Genomic DNA, 17269 nt, shown 5'->3' on the forward strand with positions numbered 1-17269 from the left:
CCAGAGGGGAACCTGCTCCTTAGAATAAAAACCCGGTGGGGTCTCCCCTTCCTATAGAGAACTCCTGGATCCGCCACTGTGATGGGTCCACAAAGCTCTTACGGAGAAGGAAGACTGAGATTGGAACCACCCACAAACACGCCTGTCTCAGAGCCAGCAACCCCTATTCCACATACAAGCCTTCTTCGCTCTCCCCACACCCTCTTGCTGACCAGACCGCTTCAATTGTGGCAGTTCGAGCATCCTTTTTTTTTTTAAGATTTTTTTTTAATGTGGACAATTTTTAAAGTCTTTACTGAATTTGTTACAATATTGCTTCTGTTTTATGTTTTGGTGGGGTTTTTTTGGCCGCAAGGCATGTGGGATCCTAGTTCCCCGACCAGGGATCGAATCCACACTCTCTGCATTGGAAGGCAAAGTCTTAACCACTGGATGGCCAGGGAAGTCCCTTGAGCATCTTTCTTAAGCACTTAGGTGACTGTCGGGCTCCTGCTCTCGTACTAGGCCTACGCTGTATTCAGGAGGAAGCGCCACATGCATTAGTAATGCTGTGATGTTGATTTGTAAATCCCTAGGGTCAAGCATGTTGCCTGGGAAAGACCCTGTGGCCGTTGGGTCCACAGGCTGCGGTCTTGCCCTGGCCCTCTAGACTTGGAGGACGGAGGGCTGCATCATTGCCTCTGCCTCCAGAGAGCTCAGTCCCTCTTGTAAAGGCTCACAAATACCTATTTAAACAGCTTTTTGAGATTCCGCTGGAAGCCCTTCCTAGCTGTGCCCCCAGCTACAGGAAGTTCTCCCCATGTTGTGTGGTAGACGTGCAAGTCAAGCCCTTATGAATAGGGTTCTTGTTGGAAAAAGGCACGGAGTGCAGCAGACACTGATTGGGTGACCACATGTTTCATAGGCCTCTTCCCAGACACAGGGGTTGAATATTGACTTGTCTAAGCCAATCATGCAATTCCATTTCCTTGTCATAGGGCATGTGATACAACCTTGGCCAACAAGAGTCTTCTGAGAAAGTTTTTATCCATTAAAAGGAATACAAGTCAGGGATTCATCTCTTCCTGCTTTTGATTGTTGCCAAATGTGGATGTGATGCTTGGCACCACTGCAGCCACCATGTGACTGTGAGGAAAAAGCCCAAAGAATTCCAGAGTCTTAACTTGGTCAGGTCATTGAATTAATCAACTTTGAAACCACCCTCCTTCTGGACTTCTTGTCAGATGAGACAACAAACCCCATGTCTGAAAGCTACTTTTAGCAGGAAATTCTGTTTCTTGAGGGCAGAAGCATCCTAGCTTGCAGCAGTGGCCCAACATACAGCTTTGAGTGAAAGGGCCCAGGGACACAGGGTAGCATTAGCCAGGATATCAATCACAAACTGGTATTATCCACATCTAGAACAGTGAACTGCCATATGGTCAGCACTGGCGCACAAGATGAACCCAGGGGCCATCCTGTCATACGATGGATGAGGAAATTGAGGGTTAGGGAAGTTACAAGAATAAGACTCCACAGTTCTCTATATTTCACAAATTGCTCTTATATAGATCATCACACTTAATCTTTACAAAAATTCTGTTACTATCCCCATTTTACAGGTGAGTAAGCTAAAGCTGATGGGGAATATTAAACTATTAATAATTATGTTGTGTCCTACAGTTTATAAAGTGCTCTGCACATCATCCTTTGTCTAATTATTACCTTTCAATCCAATCTGTAAGGTGGAAGTTTATAGATGAAGAAGCAGGCTCAGAGGGGCAGCTCACCTGGACAACGCTCCACTAAGCTCCAGGGATGCTCTTCCTACACCAGTGGTTCTCACGGACCAGGCCCCAGACCAGCAGCCTCAGCATCACCAGACAACTTGCTAGAGATGCCAATTATGGGGCTCCACCCAGACTCACTGAATCAGAAGCTCCAGGGTGGAGCCCAGCCATCTCTTTGACCAAGACCTCCAGGTGATTCTGATGCACACTCACGTTTGCTTTGCACCACAACTGTCTCTTTGGTGAATGGTCCAAAGTTGCCCTGCCCAGTGAGCCAGGGGTCTCCGGCAAGAGTCAAGGGCTCTTTCTAATACAGAAAACTGAGACTAAACCAAAAAAAGAGAGAATATGGACCCCGAACCATAAAGATAACGGCGAAGATCACAACTGTTGCCCTAAGACTATATAATCATGACGCATACACTGTGCTATTGAGAGAAGATTGTCCTTCAACCCGGAAGAAAATATCTTAGTATTCATAAGCAGAGGCAATACTATTGTGCACCTCACATAGTAGACTAACAGAACTTAAGAATCCAACCAGTGGAACGCCCAACAATATATACCCACCCAAAAGAGCTGAACGTTCTTCAGAAACGGATCTATAATTTGGTGCAGAGAAGAGATAATAAACACAGATAACTTACTATGCACCAGCCGTTTACAAATGTGATGTCATCTAAGCTCAAACAATCCTTCCTGGTAGGTTTAATCCTGCCACGTTATCTTTAAAGAACCTGGGGCTCAGAAGGCTTAAATAACTCGCCCGAGATTCACTCGGTTAATGAGTGGTGAAATCACTATTCAAATAAAGGTCTGGTTTTCTCCAAATTTGGAATTCTTTTGGCGGCTTCACTTTATTATTGATTGTGCTACATCTGGGAGGAAACCTTTCAAAGCAGCTCACACCCAGCACCGATGTCTCGTCTGCAAACTTGAGGTTGGCTAGGTCCCCACTGAGGATCCTCTTAGCCCTCTTGGCTTCCACGTGCCCACTCCCACAACTCTCCACTTTGTGCCCCTGCCTCCCGTCCCAGGGGTCAGGGACTGCATCACGACCATTTTTGTAACCCTCACGGCGATTCTTTCAATGATTCCTTCAAGTACCTTTAGACATTGATGTTGGGGGAAAGCCCTGCTCCTTGGGGGATGCTGGCATTAAAAGGAACAGTGTCCTCCCAGCGTGACCCCCGTGCCTCTGGCCACTGCCGGACAAATGAACCCATGATCTGAGCCAGAGTGAACATTCTTTGAGTTCCTGTGTAGTTGGCTTGTGTCAGCCAAGCACCTCCTGTAAGCCACAGGGTGGTTGCTCAAGAGATATTGTTCACAGATTGATTTACTGACTAATTTATACGACATACTTATCCAATGACATAGGGATCTTGGAGGGAGTTCAGAGGAAAATCACCAATATGATTAAAGGATTGGAAAATGTGCTTTACAGGGAAAGGTTACAGGGACTGGGGTTATTGAACTTGGAGCTCGGGAGCTGCTGAGCACTACGTGCACACACCATCTTGCTGGAAAGAAGCGATGGCTGGTCACGTCTAACCAAGTCTCTTCCCACCTGGGAACCAGGGCCAAGAGATCAGGGCTACCACGTGGCCAGCCAGAGCAGGGCTGGGCATTGTGGTTGCTGGTAGCAACGACCTCTCCCCAGCAGCACACGTACACATGCACAAACACAAGGACACCCGTGCACATACACGCACGTGCAGGCTCACATACCACCCCCCCACGCACACACAGACATGCATTTAAGCACCGAGGTGCTGAAAATAGCAACAAGCTCTTCTTTCCCCCCAAGGTTGGCTGAGGCAAGCAGGCCCGTCCCAGGTCTCCGTAACTGATAAGAGGAATTCGGGGTGACGTCGACACGTCTAAGAGGGCACACAGAGGACAACATGGGTTGCACTTCTCTGGAGGCTGCCCCAAGCGGGGCTGTTTGCACTGTCTGAGGGACGCTTCTGGATGAAGGAAGGACCTGATGCCCTCCCAGGGCCCCCTCCATGGTCACACCGCAGAGAGGCAGTGGCTTTTGCCCTTCCCCTTCCCCTGGAGCAGATGCCTCCTCTCTGGAGGGAACCGTCAGCGGGGGCGTGGGGAAAGTGCAGACCCGAGGCACAGGGACAGTTTGTGGCAGTCACGCCGGGCTTGGCCCTCACTGGTCGAGAGCCCTCTGCCAATCACCCCACTCCCCTGGCCTTGGTCTCTTTGTCGGCAAACCCAGGACAGGAGGATGGTACTTGCCTCGCCCAGGGGTGAAGTGAAAAGAGCAACGAGGAGGAAAGAGGGTAGAGGCAGACCCGGGTTTGGCTTTGTGGCCTTTACGTAACTTAATCTCTCTGCACCTCCCTACCTTCTTCTGTAGAAGTGGGCGCAGTGATGCTAGCCTTGAGGCCAGAAAATTCAAAGAAGCGATGTCTGGGGACCCTGACCCACTCCTTTCACTCTCTCTGTTGCCCTGGCTCCAGATCCTCTGAGAAGCAAGGATGCCCCGACTGCCACATAGGGGTTCTCCCCCTGAAGGGGTTGAGGGGCAGCCCCGCTTCTCCAGGAGCCCGAACAGGGTCCAGGGAGGGATTTCTCCCTCTCTGGCTCCAGCGACCGCATTGTTCCCCCTCCAGGTCCAGGTTGTTGAACCAGACAGGCTATGATACTAACATCCTGTAAATCAACGTGCAGGAACCTGCATCTCAGCAGCGCCGCGTTTCAACATGACCAGCCCAGCAGGCGGGGGAAGGGACCCAGCCCTGCATCACACAAGCATCCCACTCAGGACGCCTGTCCCGGAGACTCAGGCAGAAGCGCCTCCCTATTGGCTGTCACTTCCCAGACCCAGATGCTCTGCCCCACGGGTGACTGACCCTATGGGACACCAATGGCTACCTACTCACCATCCTCCGGGGGGCACAAGGGCACAGCCGGCTCCCCTGAGTCCTCTGAGCCCCAGGGAAACGTCCAGCGGAGGGAAGTCAGGCCAGTGTGGGTGCCTCCCCTCTCCCGGCCGTGGTTCAGCCTCCTGGGGCCACAGGGCTGGTGGTCCTCCTCTGGAACATCCTCACGGCCGCTCTCCTTGGCCCGAGAGCCCAGAGCCCCAGCCCCACAGAGCAGGCGTCCTGCCTACTCTGAGACCAGACACCCGGCAGCTCTCCCCAGAAGAGAGCTGGATTATGACAAACCCAGAGAGGATTAGGGGGAAGCCATCTGCAGAGAGAATAATTCGCTTAGTGGGCTACACAGATTTTTCCTGGCCCTCTGCCCAAGGGTACACTCTTCAAGACAGTTAAACGCAGCCTGTGGGTTTGCAGAGGAGCCCTCCACGCACCAGGTGTACCAGGGTCTCCCCCCTGCCTGATTCCAGCTGCCCGCGTGGGCCACGAGCAGCCTGTGCTGGCAGGGGACACTGGGGTACCCCACGGAAACACCAGTCCTGAGTAGAGGACACTAGGGGAAAAAGATAACTGGCTGGTTTCCATAACCCTGAATAAAGCAGAAAAGGAAATACGATGCTGTCGCATGAGACAGGAATTAGGTGCATGGAGGCCTGAAAGAACCAGCTGACAATTAAACCCATCCGTCAGCTGTCTTCTCTACCAATGCTGAGTAACCAGTTTCCCCTGGGAGGACCGTCCTTACTAATTTAGACTAAACTGATCATTTTGGCTTTACGTTGGCAACGTTTTGGGGGAAGCCTGGAATTTTCAAATCCACCCTCTCTGAGGCCAGAAAATGATTCTTTCCTAGGATATCGTGTTTAGGTGGCGCAGGGTTGCCTATAGGCAGGGATGGACTATGGGATCTGAAGCCTGGAAGTTTCCTCACTGGAAATTAATCAGGTTAATGAGCCACCTGTGGAAACTACTGGGCCTGAGAGTCCTGGGCCATCAAGAGGCAAAGACTTAGCCACTGTACGATCAACATCAATATGCCTGACAAATTCTGCAAACAGGATCATTCAAGGCTTGCTTCTGGCTGACGGATACAGCAGTTCAGTCCAAACAGCCACATATGAGGGGATGTGGGTTACGGGATGATGGAGACCACTCCCTGAGAAACAGAACCAACAAGATACCTATAGACGTGCAGAAAGACACACAGAGAGAGAGTGATAAGGAAGGGCTGGCCCATGCGCCTACAGAGGCTGGGAAGTCCCGTGATCTGCTGTCTGCCAGCAGGAGAACTGATGGTCTAGTTTCAGTCTACGCCTGAAGACCTGAGAACGAGGAGAGCTGATGGAGCAAGTCTTGGTCTGAGACTGAAGACCCAAGAACCGGAAGCCCCAATGTGCAAGATGGGTGTCTCAACTCACACAGAGAGAACACGTTCACCTTTCCTTCGCCAGTCTGTTGGGGCCCTCAGCAGACTGGACGGTGCCCACTGCATTGGTGAGGTCAATCTGCTGCCCTCAGTGTACCGATTCAAATGCTAATCTCTTCCAGAAATACACCCAGAAATGACGTTTTACCAGCTATCTGGGCATCTCTTACCCAGTCAAGGTGATACATACAGTTAGCCAACACACTGCACTTTCCCAAGTAATTTTAATAAGTTAAAACAAACACAAGCATCACTGGCTGAGCTCCACATTCTTCATGCGAAGTGCAGAATATGGTCGGCACAAAGAAATTTCAGGTGGTGTGTGTTGGCTCACGTCTATCGAGCACCTGAGAAGTGGACAACATTCATTGGTGTTCAATAACTGTCAATTCATCTGAACATACGAATAAGCACATAAGGATAATCAAACCATTCACTGGCTTTCTTTCCCCCCCCCAGAGGAATGTGGGAAATCATTGCAAGCGAAAGGAAAATGTAATCTGTTCAATGTCCACATTTGATTCACATACGTGAACCAAGTGACCTCTAAGTGGAGTGACCATATAGTTTACCAGCCAAACCAAGACACTTTGGGGAGGGAAAGAGGAAATGATCAATTACTTTGGGACGACAGGAGTGAACAAGGACTGTCCTGGGCAATTTGGACCTAGGGCTACCCTACCTAAAAGAACAACCATGTGTAATATCTATGATTCCATGAGTTGTGTGGCCAGATAGATTTTGTCCTACAGAGAACTGATTTAAATTACTCAAAGCTGTAAAAAGGTCACTAGAATTTTGTGCCCGACCCTCAGAAGCCTTTGAATCAATCAAAGCCTTGATATGGTCGTAAGGGATTCACGACTATATAGGTTTCTAAGATCCTTACTATGTTCCTACTGCCTCTTTATCCAATATTTAAGGGGCAAAGAAATCTTAGATAAGCTCACATCAAATTGTAGAGACAAGAGACAAGCAAGCCAAAGTTAACTATCAATCCCAGCGTTCGACAACCATTTGACTGGCCCAAAGCAGAGCACGCCAAGTGAGTATTAGACACAGGAAGTGCCAGAAAGACTAGCGCGATCGGGGAGGTTTCACAGAGGAGGGTGTCGTTCTTGAAACATACAAAAGAGAGGAAACTCTGATCCAGATTAAATGCATGCATGAATTCACACGCTCCCCTCCAAGGTCATAGCCATGAGAGATAAAACGAAAAAAAAAAAACCAAAAAGGTATAGCTGGGCTACGGAAAAAAAAAAAAAAAGACAAACATTTCTTTTGCTCCAAATTAGAAGAAAAACATGAAGCAGTGATTACGCCTGAAACCGTAGGCTGGCTGCGCTCACCCACTCTTCCTAGGAAAACAAAGCTATAAAACGTAATGCTGAGCCCCAGGGTCAGGGTATGACTTTATGACAGTGGATCTCCACTCATAAAGCAGGGGCTGCCCCCAGCGGACATGTGGCAACGGTTAGAGACATTCTTGCTGTCACAGCTGGAGGGGAGGTAGCTACTGGCATCTGGTGGGTTAGGCCAGGATACTGCCAAACATCCTACAATGTACAGAATAGTCCCCCATGACAAAGAATTATCCAGCCCAAAAGGTCAGCAGTGCTGGAGTTGAGAAGTGATTGGCCTAATAAGTGGAGAGGGGAGGGGCCTCCTTACTGGTGACTGGGTCTGGGATATTCCCAATATCATTGTAGAACAAGAACTCTAAAAATGTCATGACTAGTTCTGACTGGAGACCAAGAAGCACATGAAGACAGCCATAAAACTACTACACGGGGAGGGGCAGCAGCGAGAGAGGGAGAGAAGACAAAGCAAAAACAAACCTCCCCCCCAAGGTAACCCTGCAAACCAAAATTTAAAAGCGTAAGACAAATACAGTGTAAGGAAAGACACAGATGACAAAATCAGCAATTAGAACATGAATTCACTCCAGATGAAACTAATTCCATGAGACAGTCTGACAAAGACTTTAAAATAGACATTATCTGGGCTTCCTGGGTGGCGCAGTGCTTAATAATCCGCCTGCCAATGCAGGGGACACGGGTTCGAGCCCTGGTCCGGGAAGATCCTACATGCCGCAGAGCAGCTAAGCCTGTGCACCACAACCGCTGAGCCTGTGCTCTAGAGCCGGCATGCCACAACTACTGAAGCCCGCGTGCCACAACTACTGAAGTCCGTGCGCCTACAGCCCGTGCTCTGCAACAAGAGAAACCACCGCAATGAGAAGCCCGTGCACCGCAACGAAGAGTAGCCCCCGCTCGCCGCAACTAGAGAAAGCCCGCGTGCAGCAACAAAGACCCAACGCAGCCAAAACTAAATAAGATAAAATAAACAAATTAAAAAGAAAAAAGGCTTAAAAAAGTAGGCATTATCTGGAGCTAAAGCAGTTGATGAGAAAACTTCAAAGAAGACAGGCTTTGTAATTACTATATAGCAGTCACCGATCCTGAAAAGTTAACTAACTTTGCCAAGGTCATTTGGCTGGTATGCGGCAGATCCAGAATTTGGATCCAGGCAGTTTGGCATCAGCCTCCCTGGGTCTCACCCCTGTGCTCTGCCTTCCGTAGAGAGAGCAGCTTATGCCCAAAGAAGAAATGATCTTCTTACAGGAACAGGAAGAGAGTGAAGGGTCATAAGGGAACGAGGAAGGAGGAGTGAAGAAGCAGCAGAGTCCAGCATTAGGAGAACCAAGAAAAGCACGTTTCAGGTGTGAAGGAGCAGTAATCCAGTGAAGGCAGTCGAGACGTCAAGGAGAAGAAAGGTGGGGGGACGAGCAGCCCTGGTTGCGGGCAGGCAGCGCAGAAAGCCTCGGCGGACCTCACGAGAGACACCGCGGGTGAGAGCAGGGTGGGAAAACGGAGGCTGGGGCTACAGAGAGTTTCTATTAGGGATTTTGCCGGTGAAAGGCAGGAAAGGAGGTGGTGGCCAGAGGGGACAGCCTGACGGCAGAAGGCACCAGCCAATGAAGGGGAAAGACGGAGGAGGCAGGAGGGAGGGGACAGTGAGAGGAGGGGTAACGGCTCGCCAGTGGGACCTGGGACCGGCATGCGAATTCTGCTACAGACCATTCAGACAGCTGGGAGAGCCCTCTGCGGGTTTCTGTGCCCCCAGAACTGGGACGGCTGCACCTCCTGACTGCCATTCCTCCTGGGTGCCCGTCCCCGCCATGCCAGCACCACACCAAGCTCGGGCCTCTCTGGGCCGCCCTCCTTCCCTCATGGGCGTTGCACACGCTGCCCCACGTGGCCCTTGAGCTCACTCTTCTTTGCACAGAGGATGCTGCTCTGCCCCGTGCATAGTGTTCTCTGAGCTCGACAGCTCTGCGTCATCCACCTTTTCGTGGAGTGAACCCTCCACTTCCTCGCTGTCGCTGCAGCCCTGCTCGCCTAATGTCCTCAAGGGACTCCGCGTCACCCCCTCGCCCTCCCAGGGACGGGGCTGGTCTTCCACAAAACGGTGGCCTCCAGACCGCATTTCTCACCATGGTGCAAATCCCCTTGTCCCTTTGCGGGGCTCACCACCTGTCCTGTCTGGCCTTGTGCACTGTCTTCCTCAGTTCCCTTAGGCACCTTTGATGGAGACTCTCCCTCCCGTTCCAGTCTAGCCACCGTGCCCAGAGACTGGGTTGTCTGTGTGGCACCCAGCCCACAATCTGGCCTCAAATCCCCTTGACTCGATCCCCTGTGTCTACACCCCACCTCACCAGCTCACTGCCCAGGCCTAGTCCCTCATTCCAGGCTCAGCTCCGGAAAACTCAGTGCTGTGGGGTGAGTCTGGGCCCCGGCCATCAGGCCCTGGCTCTTCCTCTCCCCCTCCCACCGCCTCTGCTCTTCACTCTCAGCTGACCTTTGCCACCCTCCCCATCCCGTCACCCCTTCCCAGCTCCACTTTGCTTTGCACTCGCCCAGAGTCCACGGGGCGTGGCTTCAGCCACTCTTGCTGATCAGTCCGGCCACCTCCTTCCTCTTTTTTTCCACCTCCAGGGGTTGGAATCTTCTGGAGGAATTCACTCTTTCCTATGGATGACTCCGAACCCAAGTCACTGTCTCCACTGACCTCTGACCAGGGCAACAGGATCTGGGCTCTTCGTTCACAGGGTTAGCGTTACTTCTCTTGCTGTGTGCCCCTCCCACCAGCATCTCAGCCTCTGCCGTCCCCGCCACAGTCTCCTCTCCAAAAGAGGCCCTCAGGGAAGCTTCAGACCCCGACCGAGCGCATTCACCCAGAGTGGTAAAGGCTCTGACTGAGTCACATTTTCCACAGTGCGGGGTCCAGGGATGCAGGGTTATCCTCGTATCCGTCACTGTCCTGCTCTCTACAGCTGTTCTTCCGGACTTCTTATCCCACCAGCCGGACCCCCTCCCTGCCCCCTCCCCCTCGGTGATGACATCATCTTTGCCCCGTTACTGTAACGTGAAAACCAGACTGGGGTCACTCTCCTCTCAGAGCAGAAGTTAAGCTCCAAGCCCGTCTCAGGTAGATGGGAAGCTCAGCGCCTCTCCCCACATCTCTGGAGGGATTTGGGGGCTAGGTCTTTCATCTCGTTGCTCCGGAGTCTCATTTACTGTGGCTAAATTCCCAATATTGCTGAGTGGCTTTTGAGTTGCTACCTGTCTCTATCCCAGGTTGATCTTGATTCTTCCACAACCGGCTCATCGTGCATAATAGATGTCTGTGGCCTTGGAAAAGGTAAGGAATGGCAGTCGGGTTCCTCGCAGCCCAGCGAGGGAGGCCATTCTGAAGTGGCTCTGACACACCCCTTGGTCCTCACTGCCCCCCACCACTGAGGACCTTCCTCGATGACCTCTCCCCAGACCCCAGCTTCCTCCATCGTGTCCTCTGCCCCAACCTCCTGGACCGCCCCCCAGATCCCCCACCTCTCCTGCCTCTGAGGTCCTGCCACTCCTATTTTTTCCAGTCAATGCGCCCTCATCCCAGGCAGAAAGGTTTTGCTGCTATGGCAGGAGGGATTGATTGCCCACTCTCTTCCTTGCCAACAGAACCCCACTCTTTGGGATTGAATACTGAGAGTCCAGCCACTTTCCATGCACAGCCATCTAGCGATCATGTAGCCTCTGTCCTCAGCTCCAGCATTCCCCAGGGCCATCTTTCCACAACCAAAGAGGCTCATTAAAAGCTATTAAAAAAATCCCTCCCCAAGAGGTTACCCCTGGCTCTAAGGCTAACCTCCACATTTCTCGATCCCACGTTGAAATTAGGGCTGTGTGGTGTGATGTGGTGTGAAATTCGGGCCTCAGCCTTCCGTCAGGACCCCACACCCGCACCTCACCGTTTTCTATCTTATCATCCACCCACTTCCCCGGGCTTAGGAGAAGAAGGGCTCTCCCAACCTCCCCTGCCCAGCTAACCTACCAGACCCCTCCTCTGTCTGCACCGAGCTGCAGTTCCCTGTTATTCCCACTCTGTCTCTGGCAGAGCCTTTCCTCCAGGAAGCTGTCCCCATCTGGACTGGGGTCCCCTCCTCTCTTCCCTCACAGCCCCCTGAGTGCCCTGTCCTCCCATTTAGATGGCATTGCTTGTGACTTGGTCTGCTCCTGCCTGAGACTGGGAGCATCTGAGGGCAAGGCGTGTGTCCATCCGTTCAACAAATACACACGGAGTGTCTGCCGCATGCCAGACACTGTTCAAGGCGCAGCGTCCCCCTGGTGAGCAGAGCAAAGCCCCTGCTGTCATGGAGATTACGTTCTTGTGGGAGAAGACAGACACATAGTAACTGATACGTGGCAGGAGGTCGTTAAGTGCTGTGAAGGAAAAAGCAGAACCAGAGGCTAGAGAGAGAAGGCGGGGCGGCCCTTGGAGAGGCAGGGTGAGGGGAAGCATCTCTGAGCATGTGACCTGTGGTCAAGGCTGGAGTGAAGTGAGCTGGCCAAGCAGACACCTGGAGGAGAGCCTCCGGGACAGAGGCAAGAAAAAGTCTAAAAGCCCCGAGGCTTAGAGGGTCCAGCAGTGCGGATAAAGCAAAGGAGAGTGAGTGCGATGGGCTGGGTGAGGGAGTCAGGGGCCGTGTCAGAGCAGACATTGGAGGCTGTCTCTGCATCCTTTCACACTTTTGGCAGGATGGCTACTCTCCTGTGCTCCATGAACATTCTTGGAGTGAATGAATGAACGAACGCTTAGAATCATGCTGAGGTTTACTAACATGCTGAGGTGTCCTAAAAATGACCTCTGTCCACTGTGTATCTGCCCATCCCTCTAGGGGTCCTTCCCCAGGGAAACAAAATGTCCCACCTGTCAAAGGGCTGCACACTCACAAAGGTTAAATCTGCCTTCCGAGAAGTATCCACAGTAGGGTAGACTCGTTTCATCAGGATCATTTGTCCTCAGTGGGGCTCCTTTTATGTTAATGAGCAGACTTCCCGTCCTCCCCAGCCCTGGAAAAATCTCCCAAGATGACTGCCTGACTGTCCCTTTCTCAGGGTCCTGCCAGGAAGTTGGACGTGCAGCTCACACTGGTGACCAGGGGACATATCCTGCAACCTGAACGCCTCCACTTCCTGGTTCTGGCAAATCGCTTTACTTGTGTGAACAAGAACGTTTCACTGCCTGGTCCATCTCATGACCTGATTTGACCCAACTAGAGGTTAAGAAATTAGTCTCCATACACTGAGAGATTGAGTGTAGCTACACGTAACTCTAAGCCCAAATAACAGTGGCTTAAACAAGATGGGGGTGTTTTTTCCTTTCACATCACAAAAAGTCCTGAGGTCAGTACTCAGAGGCTGGTGCAGCCGACCTTGGCTATCATCAGGGCCCTGGGTTGGGATTCCCATTCACATGCTTGCAACACAACTGCTGGTGCTCCGGCAATCATCTCTGCATTCCCAACTGGAAGAAAGAAAGGGGCGAAGGACAAAAGGGCTTTTCAAAGCCTGGAAAACATATGCAGGAGCTGTGTCACATGGCCACTCCAATTTGCAAGGTAGTCAGGGAAATGTTTTTCAGCTGTCCCTGGGAAAATTGGGCCCCTATTGGTAAGGCTAGGGGAGAATAAATATCAGACAGACCACAAAGATTATCTGCCAGGATCCACTTCTTGAGCTACCCATCAACCATAAAAACCCTTCTTCACATTCATATTCATGTCCACTAAGGGCAATGCCCTCCTTTCCATCATGTATAGATGTGGTCCCTGTGGCCCCAAATTCTAAGAACTAAAAGTCAGAGTCTGCCCTAGCACAGAAGATAACTTTCATAAAAGCTCCCATCAAGTACAGAGAATAATGGGAAGCCCACAGCAGTCATTGGTCCATGGCAATTATGGAAAACTCTGGAACAGAACCAGTGAGGTCTCTTGGCCTTGGCCATGGTCTTTTGTCCTTGGTTAACCAGCCTGGCCAGTTGCTTCACCCTCTCCCTCTGGGAGAATCTCCCTTAAACATTTTCCCCATTGTTCTCCCCTCTGGAAGCCTCTTTCTCATCCATTTTCCCCCCCAGCTGCATCTCAGAACAGTGTTTGGGAGGATAACTTTCCATAGAAATTCACAGCCCTTAAATCGCGCCTCTTGTTTGGGTTTGGATGTTCAGGAATAGTGTTAGGGATTTAAGAATCATAGGATGTTGCAGGTCAGGTTGGGCTTCCGATGGCAAATGTCTCTCTCAAAACTTAGTTGACTTTGGTTTTAATTGCTTCCAGTCCATTCCATGTGCAAGTAACCACATGGAACCAAAAATCCTATCAAAACGTAATTTTTAGGGCTAAGGCTGCTTGCCTTTTTTTTTTTTTTTTTCGTGGTACGCGGGCCTCTCACTGTTGTGGTCTCTCACGCTGCGGAGCACAGGCTCCGGACGCGCAGGCTCAGCGGCCATGGCTCACGGGCCCAGTCGCTCCGCGGCATGTGGGATCTTCCCGGACCGGGGCACGAACCCGTGTCCCCTGCATCGGCAGGCGGACTCTCAACCGCTGCGCCACCAGGGAAGCCCCTAGTTGGCTTTTATATGGATCTCAAGGGAAATTTGAGAATGTTCCTTTTAATGAAAGAACACTGGGTGTGGCCAAAATGAGTCAAGCGCCTAGGAAAGTTCTGTCCATAGCCTGTTTTCCTTCTGTCAGTATCACTTCGCGATGCTTCCAATCATTCAGCTGGCAAACATCTACTGAGTGCCTGCCACCATGCAGGCCACACACCAACCCCCGGGGCCCCAGGGGTGAAGAAGACATTGCCCATGCCTTCATGTGATAAGCAGGCTGGACGGGGAGGCAACTGTTCAGTAGAAAGGTGAAAGGCCACATCATAGGGTCACGACAAAGATAGTCACAGCCATTCAGCAGGCCGTGGAGCATACCGCGGCACATAGAGTGGTGAGCAAAAGTCATCAATAAGAAGAAATGCCCTCATGTCTCACAACCTAGAGGAAACAGCACCAAAACAAATCATCAAAACGGTTAAGTGAACACATAACGTGTAAAGTGCTGCTGGTAACGCGTTCAGGGCTACCAGACTTGTCACAGGGACCCGGGAAAGATTTCCCTGGGAAAGAGACGATTAAGCTGATACCCGAGGCACCAGAAGGATGTAGGCAGAGACACAGTAGAGGAGCTTCCAGGAAGAGAAGCAACATACGCAAAGTTCTGGAAGGAGGAGAAGAAAGGGCTGGAGAAGAAAGAAAGACCCCGATCACGGAGGGCCTTGTGAGCCCCGTGAAGTCTTCGGGGGCTGCTCTACAAACAACCGTTGAGGGTTTTGAAGCAAGAAATTGACATAGTCCATTTTTAAATATCTATGTATCTGTGTGTGCAGAGAGAGGGAACAATATATCCCTATATAAAATAAAATTCAGAGATCTTAAGCAAGCAGGTTATACCAGAATAACCAACGCCCCAAACAAGATGCAGAACATTATAATCACTCTAGCAAGTTCCCCCTTGCCAATTTCCAGTCCATAAGCAGATTTTTGTTTGTTTTTGTTTTTGTTTACTCTGGTGACAGTGTGGAGAATAGTTGTTTGGGGTCTGGGTATGATAGTACCTAGGCAAGAAAGGATGGAGGCCTATCCTTGGGTCATAGTGATGGGGGTGGAGAGAAGAGAAGGGACCCAAAAATATTTAGGAGGTAAAGTCGGCAGAACTTGGAGTGACTGGGAAGGAGGAATAGGGGGAGGAGCAGGTAAGATGACTCGCAGGTTGCTGGTTTGGGCAGCTGGAGGAACACTGAGTCAGCCTGGGGGAGAAGAGGGTCCAGAGGCCTTCTAGAAGTGCTGACACACAAGTGGAGCTTTGCAGAATCAGTAAGAGTTAACTAGGTGATCGGGGGTTAGAAGTGCATTTCAGGAAAAGGGCTCGTAATGGAAAAGCTCAGGGACGATCCTGGGAATGAACACAAATTTGAGCACCTGGATCTAGCCTCGCCTGAAGCACACACACTGAGACATTTTGGTTCTGTGAAACAATAGATCCTCACTTGGTCTAAGCCAGCTTGAGTTTCCGATGCAACAAAGAGAATTGTGACTTACAGACCACAAGGAGAACATTGAAAGGGATGGGGAAGGAAATGAGAAGGGGCTCTAGGTCTGGGACATCAAGCCCCGTCGCAGCTCTGGGACCCCAGACTTAGGAGAGAACTCAAGTAAGGGGCATCACCTGAGAGTCCAGGCATGGTGGCCATCCTGTAGGCCCTACCCCAGCATTGCAGGCTGTGACGGCTCCTGTTGGGCAGGCCCGGACTTGGAGACTCACCCCCTTGGACCACTGCATGAAGACTCCCTCTGGCAACACTCCCCAACACGAATCAGCCCCGGAGACCCCTAAAAACTTACCAAGCAGCATAACTTCTCAATCATCCATTTCTGGGGAAAGGCATCAGCATACCCCAAGCTGAGACAGAGGTTAGTGCACTTCCATTACCTAAATCTGGAAGAAATACGTCGCTTCTATGGACAGACATCAATGTCATGCACTGTGTAATATCTCTCACGAATATGTGGCCTGTGAACCTTGAGGACATTATGTTAAGTGAAAGAAGCTGGTCACACAAGGGCAGACACTGTATGTTCCACTTACATGAGGTCTTAGAGGACTCAGATTCATAGAGACGGGAAGCAAAATGGGACTGTCAGGGGCTGGGGGAGAGGAAAGGGAAAGGTAGTGTTTAGTGGTGACAGAGTTTCAGTTTGGGGAGTTGGGAAACTTCTGGAGATGGATGGGGGTGATGGTTGCATAGAAATGTCAACGTACTTAATGTCACTGAACTTACACTTAAAAACGGTTAAAAAAAAAGTAAATTTTATGTTATGTATATTTTACCCCAATAAAAGAATTAAATTTTAAAAATAAAAAGAGAGTACATGGGATGACTCTTGAAGACGTTATGCTAAGCAAATTAAGCCAGTCATAGAGCACAAATACTGCATGACCCTATTTATATGAGATATCTGAAATAGTCAAATCATAGAATCGGAGCATAGGACGGTGGTTGTTAGGGGCTGACGGGGGAGAGGCGGATGGGAAGTTGCTGATGGATGGGCATTAAGTATCAGGTGTGCAGGATGAATAAGTTCTAGAAATCTGCTGTATAGTAGAGTGCCTGTAGCTCTATTGTACACTTAAAATGTTTTGAGGGTAGATCTCGTGTTGTGTTCTCACCATTAGAATTTTTAAAAAGGATACATGACCTAGAAAGACAGGAGGTTGGGGACAGAACCCTGGATCATGGCAACATGTAAGGGACCAACGGAGGCAAGGAGGTCTTCACAGAAGGCAAAGAAGGAATGGGTGGAGAGACCTAAGATCATTCAGGAGAGAGTGGCTCGTTAGAAGCCAAGAAATAAACAAATGTTCGACAGAAGCATCGGCCAGGGATGGCAAGGACAGAAGAGGACAGCGGCATAGCAACCACACATTGCAAAGGGGCACACTTGGTCCATTCGTTCCCTCCATGAGATAAACAGGGGTGTGAATGCTGCTGAAGAGGGAATGGGTAAGTTTTCCTGAGGGGCCCCAGGGATCCCCTCCCACTCCCCTTGTCCCTAGTAATCTGCGGGAGTGGAACAAAGCAACCCTAACCCAGGTCTTCCCAGCGGCAGGAGAGGCAGCGAGGGCCCTGAAGTAATATGACCACGAGGACAAGGAAGGTGGAGTCACGTGGCCGACGGGAATGATGGCTCTGAGTGGTTGACGTGGCAGATGCTGGGACCTCCGTGAGCTC

Source organism: Lagenorhynchus albirostris, chromosome 7, assembly GCF_949774975.1.
Source record: "Lagenorhynchus albirostris chromosome 7, mLagAlb1.1, whole genome shotgun sequence".
NCBI lineage: Eukaryota > Metazoa > Chordata > Mammalia > Artiodactyla > Delphinidae > Lagenorhynchus > Lagenorhynchus albirostris.